Source organism: Rattus norvegicus, chromosome 5 (genome assembly GCF_021556685.1).
Source record: "Rattus norvegicus strain SHRSP/BbbUtx chromosome 5, alternate assembly SHRSP_T2T, whole genome shotgun sequence".
Taxonomy (NCBI): Eukaryota; Metazoa; Chordata; class Mammalia; order Rodentia; family Muridae; genus Rattus; species Rattus norvegicus.
Genome location: NC_141538.1, coordinates 143,564,655 through 143,571,008, shown reverse-complemented (window position 1 = coordinate 143,571,008; position 6,354 = coordinate 143,564,655). Strand labels below are relative to the sequence as shown.

The following is a 6,354-nucleotide window of genomic DNA, read 5'->3' as shown; positions in this document are numbered from 1 at the left end:
TAAGGAAATGTTACTCAGAGATGGCAGTGTGAAGGTCCTTTGGGGTCTGCATCCCCCAGCACTACCACTAAGGGCTGAAGGTAAAGACAGAACTGAATAGTCTCATAGCTCAGAACTGGTACCTACGCCACTTGGTGAGTGGCAGTACCACTCAAGATGGCAGCTCTGGGCCTCAATGGTTATGACATCCTGACAGTTGCACTGGCTTGGACTGGGAGTTGGGATCCTAATCAGCTCCCCTTCTGGTTCCTTGGGGAACACAATACAGGGGAGAGGGTGTAGTTTGTGAGTCCCTCAGTGTTGGCCACTTCAGTCCCTCCATGGGTTCCTTGCCATTCAGATACTACACTTGATCTTAGCCAAAAGGCCGAGAAGCAATCCCGTACCATTCAGAAGGGAATATTCATGTGGCTACTGAAGACAGCCCAGGTCTAGGGTCAGCCCTACTGCTTCTCAGCTGAGTGGCCTCTGAGAGAATCAGGGATGCCCTCTTTGGATGGCCAGCCAAGAGGGTTATCAAAGTGAAGCTCTTAAATCAGCCAGGTCCAAAGGTGGAGCTCAATCCGTGGTAGCAGCTGTCACCACTGTCATGTAAGAGCTGTTGTGATGTCTCTGAGAGAGAGAGAGAGAGAGAGAGAGAGAGAGAGGAGACAGAGACAGACACACAGAGACAGAGAGACAGAGACAGAGACAGAAAGAGATATGCATGCTTTCACAGCGAGCTCCAAGGGAACAAGGATCTGTCCGGAGGTGCCCTGAGGTAGCTCAGCACCCTGCTTGGCACGTTCTCTGCAGAGTTTCCTCTAGCACACCAGTTATCAGGAAGCTAAGCCTGTTGGGCAGTTCAGATGCATAGAATGGTTGGTGCCCTCCTGTCTCACAGCACGGAGTCCCTCAGGAATCTTAGATATCAAGTGTGACCTGAAATTTGGTCTTCACACCAAGTCCCTGCCCTTTCTAAAGACAGGGTCTCACACTGTATCCCAGGATAGCCCCTAGATCTTTACGTTACTAAGGAAGAACTTGACTTGATTCTCCTGCCTCTGCCTCTAGAATGCTGAGATTTCAGGAATGTGGGTACTAACACTCCCAGTTTAAGTGGTTCTAGGGATCAAACCCAAAGCTTCATCTAGGCACTCTACCAACCGAGCTACACCTCTAGCCCCCACCCTACCCCTTTTATAACAGTCTCAAATTTATAGGAAAACAGCAAAGAGACTGTGTTCCCATGTTCTGCCTACTGGGTTGATCCAGTTACATAATCTATTGATACATTGTTACAGTCACTGGCTTGATATCGGCAAACTGTTGCTAACAGTTTCCTTGGTTTCCCCTCATGTTCCATTTTTTTTCTTCAAAATCACATTTACTTACTTGATTCTTGTGTCTTCTTAGGTTCTCCCTGGCTCTGGCAGTTTCCTGGACTGTCCTGGCTAGCTTTATGCCAATTTGCCACAAGCTAGAATCATGAGGGAGGGGGGAGAAAATTGAGAACCCGTCTCTGTAAGACCGTGCTGGAGACAAGCCTGTAGAGCATTTTCTTAGTGATTGATGGGAGAGGGCCCAGCCCACTGTGGGCGGCACCGCCCCTGGGCTGGTGGTCCTGGACTCTGTAAGAAGGGAGGCTGAGTAAGCCAGTCAGCAGCACCCCTCTGTGGGCCTCACCATCAGCTCCTGCCTCCAGGTTCCTGCCCTGTTTGCTTCCTGTCCTGACTTCCTCCAGTGACAGACTATGAGGTAGAACCTCAGCCAGATAAACCCTTTCTCCTCCAACTCAGTTTTGGTCATGGTGTTTCATCACAGCAATAGTAACCCTAACTAAGGCATGGACTTTTCCTTCTTTGTTAATTTGTTCTTTAATAGTTTCATACGTGTATATAATGGATTCTGGTCACACTCATCCCTACACTCTCGAATTCTCCTTCCACCCCCACCAGGCCTCCCCCATCCAGCACATCTTCACTAGGATGAAACCTTGCCTTCACCCCGAAGGCTGCCCTGCACTTTCCTAGGACCCGGGGCCCCAGCCTCCTTCCTCACCTGAGCCTCACTCACTCTCACAACTTCTCCCTGCCCCATCCCTGCCTCAATCCCTGCTGTGCCTCCAAGAACAAGGCTAAAACCAAAGCAGAACCAGAAGGCTCCCTCTTGTAGGAGGGAGACTTGGATGGCTTTTGTTTTTCCACGTGGATCTCGGTTTCACCATCTGTGGGATAGACCTGTGTACCTCCATCCGCCGGCCACTGGAATCTCAACTGTCCCTCATGGATGCAACTCCCCAAAGTCTCAGCCTTGCAGACCCTGTTCTTCCTGCCTCCCAGCTGTGACTCTATACACATCAGGGCCAGGGGTTCACAGCCAGCATGCATGACTTTTAGAAGTGATGACAGAGAGCTGCACTTGACCCAGTGAAGAAGTCCTAACCCTTGGATTGCTGGTGTCCGTGGTCAAGGCCACCATGTTCCCAGAACACCCAAGGTGGCAAACCTGAGGCTCTGCCCCCTCCTCTTCTTCACTCTCCCTTTCCCCTGGGGAAGCTCTGAGCTGCTGCCACCACCCAAGATCAACAGAGGGCTGTCACTACCTAGGGTTCTAAGCATCTGCAGGCTGAGCCGTTGTCAATGCCAACCCCAAGACACCTAGGCAGTTCCTCTGCCACAGAGGGAGGAGCAGAACAGGAGGGGCTGGGCTGTATATCTCCTAATGTGACCTCAGGCAAATGCCTATACTCCTCAGTCTCAGTTTCCCCAACTGTAAAAGGACAGATGCACATTTGTGTGGCTACCATGACATATGTGCTTTGTGAGGGAAGGGAGCTGGCTCAGGTTCAGACTAAATGGCAGCGTTCAGAAGGTGTCAGCAGGAAGTGATCACTTGGGACAGGCCACAGTAGAAACACCTGCTCGCCAACCCCCCCGAACCAGAAGCTGGAGCCACCCTGGGTTCGAGTCCTAACTGTCCACTTTCTTACTGTGAAACATAACCAAGGGTGTTGTCTTTTAGCCTCTATGCAATGGAAATACTTGGCACAGTCTCTGGGCCACCGAGACTCCCCAGTAGATGCTGTGACCTAATCCTTTCACCTGCCAGGGAGGAGGACCAGAGAGGCCTCATTTAAGACAACTTCATCCCCAAGTGTTCCATTGTACCTGAATGGATTCTGCCAGAACCTGAGCTAGGGGACTCCTATTCCCAAGAATGGGAAGAATTCAGGTCGCCCTATAGAAACCCTGGCAACCACCTTCCAAAGCCTTAGGGTGAGGAGAGCTGGTGCTACCACCTAGGAAACTCGCTCTCCATCACCGTGGGGTTCTAGAGGACCGCAAATGTCAGCACCCCCAAGGGCTCCCTCTCCGATGCCAGCCTCAAGAAAGGATGCTCTGGAACAGGACCTTCACCCCACGATCTGATCTGAGCACAGCTCTGAGCTACTCTCCACCAGCGGGACTCCCCACAATGGAAAGGACCCCCAACCACAGCTGCACCCCAGCCCCTGGATCCTCATCATCCTCATCGCCCTCCAGGATCTGCCACAGCCTCCCTGATTGCTAATTTAGACTTCCCTGCCTTCCCACGCAGGGGAATCAGGGGAAATCAAATTACCGAGTTATTCACTCTTTTTGTACAGCTGATGGGCTGATTAGCTGTCAATCAGGGCCAACATTAACATCTGACACTGTGTGCATAACAATTACCAGTCACATTAAGGAAACCTTCCCTTTCTTTCTCTACCGGGAGCGGTGGGGAGAGACAGGAGAGGAGGCGGCAGACGAGGCTCCGAAGGGAGAGGGAGGAAATTCAATCAGCATAATTAGCTCAATCAGAAGAGAACATCACTTCACCAGCTGAGCGGAGCCACTGCCGCTGCCAAAGGCCTCGGGCTGACCAGCTGCTCCCGAGCCTCTGCACTCCCTGCCCTCCAGCCAGGGCCTGGCTTGCCTGCAGCCTCCGTGCTGGCCTTGGGCCCTCGCTGCCACTGCCATCAATCAGTTCCTTGGCTCCGCCTTACACTTCCTTTGATCCAATCAATTGAGTGCATTCTCGCCTGCCTCTCCCGGATTGGCTCTGACCTTGGAGTATATATAGCTCCAGTATTGGTGGTGGGGACAAGAGAGGAAGAAGGAACCCTTTTGCAGAAGGAGCCCTTGCTTCGGACATTTGACAGTCCTGAGTCTCCAGTTAATCGAAACCAACTTGACATTTTTCCGTCTCAGTTCTCCATCTGTGAAACAAAGCTGTCTCCATTGGTGTTTTGACTTTGTCCAGCGGCATCACCCAGAGAAGAACGGAGCTTCAGCAGAAGGTTGTAAAGAGGCAGCCACATCTGTCCCCTCACTGCCTCCTGTGGCTGAAGCGATAGACCAGGGCTGTACTTGGAAAGAGCCAAGCTTGAGCCCAGGACCACAGGCTGAGGCTATGGCTGTGCCCAGGCAAGGGGCCACCTTGCTTGTTGCTTTCCTGTCACCAATCACATCCCAGCCTCCTTTCAACTCTGCCCTGTGACCTCCGATGGCAGTACCTCTGCTGGGAGGGAGGGAGCAGGGACAGAGAGGGACCTGAACTGCCTTGGTGCTAGGATGTGGAGGATGACACAAGCCAGATTTCTGAGCCTGAGATATTTTTATTTCGTTTTTTATGTGTTTTCTTTTTAGCCTGTATGTGTGCGTGCCCAGGCGCACACACGCGTGAGAGGACAATCTCAAGTATTAGTCCTCAACTTCTGCTTTTTAAAAGACAGTATCTCTTTTTTGTTCACTGCTGCATACACTAAGCTGGCAGGCCTCGCAGCTTCCGGGGGGGGGCGGGGGGGAGGGCTTTCTGTCTCTGCCCCACCCCCTCACTTCCGGAGTGCTGGGATTGCAGACACACTCTCTGGTTCCCAGCATTTACAGGCGTACATCAGTTACCCGGGGCCTCACATTTGCACAACAGCACTGTGTTCAGCACTGTGCCCAGCTCAGCCTCCCGAGTTCTTAATCCAGAGTCTTGGGCTGTGGTGGATGCCACAACCTAATAAATACCTCAGAACGAGCAGTGTAGTCTCCAGACTCCATCATCCCACAGCTTCGAGGATGCTGTCCAAGAACAAGATGTAGGCTTGCCTCCCGGGAAGCCTCCACCCTTGCCTTGCAGGTGGCCAGCCTCTATGTGTGCTTATATAGCCTTCCCTAGGCTTGTGTGCCCTGCCCCCCGCTGCCGCTGCCCAGTGCCCTAACCCCTTCTTTTAATAATATCAGTCCAATTGGATTAGGACCCCACCCCCACCCCAAACATTCACCCACTTAAGACCCTATCTGAAAACAGAGGCTCACTCTGACACACTGGAGATTGGAATTCTGGCTTATTAAAGGGGGCAGGGGGGACTCGGGCATGGCACCTAGAGAGGAGATAAGAGCCATTGGTTTTACCAGCCACTGTGCATGATGCTAACTTTCCTGAAAGGTGCAGGGCTGCAAGCTTCCTATGGGCTCATTTACATCCTCCAGATTGGAACAGAAGCTCGAGAAGGTGCTAGTCTGGTCTCAACTCTATAAATGGGGAAAATGGGGTACAAGGGAGTGAGCTAACCTGCCCTTCATATACTGCAGATTGGAATCCTGGTGCCTGGCTTTAGAGTCTAAACCTCACTATCCATATCATGCCTTCGATATGATATGATATGATATGATATGATATGATATGATATGATATGATATCATGGTCTAGGAGATTCTTGGCAGCCCAAACACAGCCAGTGGTCCTGCCTGACCCAGAAGCAAGCCCTCTCCTGGTGCCTAAAGTCCCGAAGCCTCCACTCTGAGTCCATCTCAGACAACCTCAATGCACCACCTCAGCGGCTCACATGCTGCCCAGGCAAGCCTAGGCAGCAGCTCAGCATCCAGGAGGGCCATGATGTGAGTACCATGCAACATGGACCTCAGCCTGGTGCTCACCGAATCCTGTCAAGTGGCACCTTGAAGGACACGTGTCATTAAGGGATCGTTGCCATTTTCCCTACACCGCAGCAGAACTTGCCAGACATTCCCTAACTAGCCACAGTTAGGGCCACTCTGGGCCCTGCTAAATGGTCCTCTGTGGGGCCCCTAAAACAACTGGTATGCTCACGGAGTCCATGTTGGTGTGTCAGGAACTGGTGAGGAACTTTCTAGAAGGAATTCCTAAAGCTGATGGACTGGTAATCTAGTAGGTGTGGACAGATAATGGCCAGGTATGGGATAAAGAAATGTATGGCAGATGGCGATCCAGGGGATAATGAAACAAAAGCAGGTGGTGAGGAGTCCTCCCTGAGGAGGCAAGGCCTGAACTATGAGGTATGAGGGATACAAAAGGTCCAATAAAAAATGGCGAAGAGCG

At 51.8% G+C, this 6,354-nt stretch overlaps 1 pseudogene; it reads right to left on the bottom strand.

Moving 5' to 3' along the window:
* Positions 1 to 320: 320 nt before the first annotated feature.
* Positions 321 to 379, bottom strand: LOC120103362 (U2 spliceosomal RNA; annotated as a pseudogene).
* Between the last annotated feature and the right edge of the window lie 5,975 nt (positions 380 to 6,354).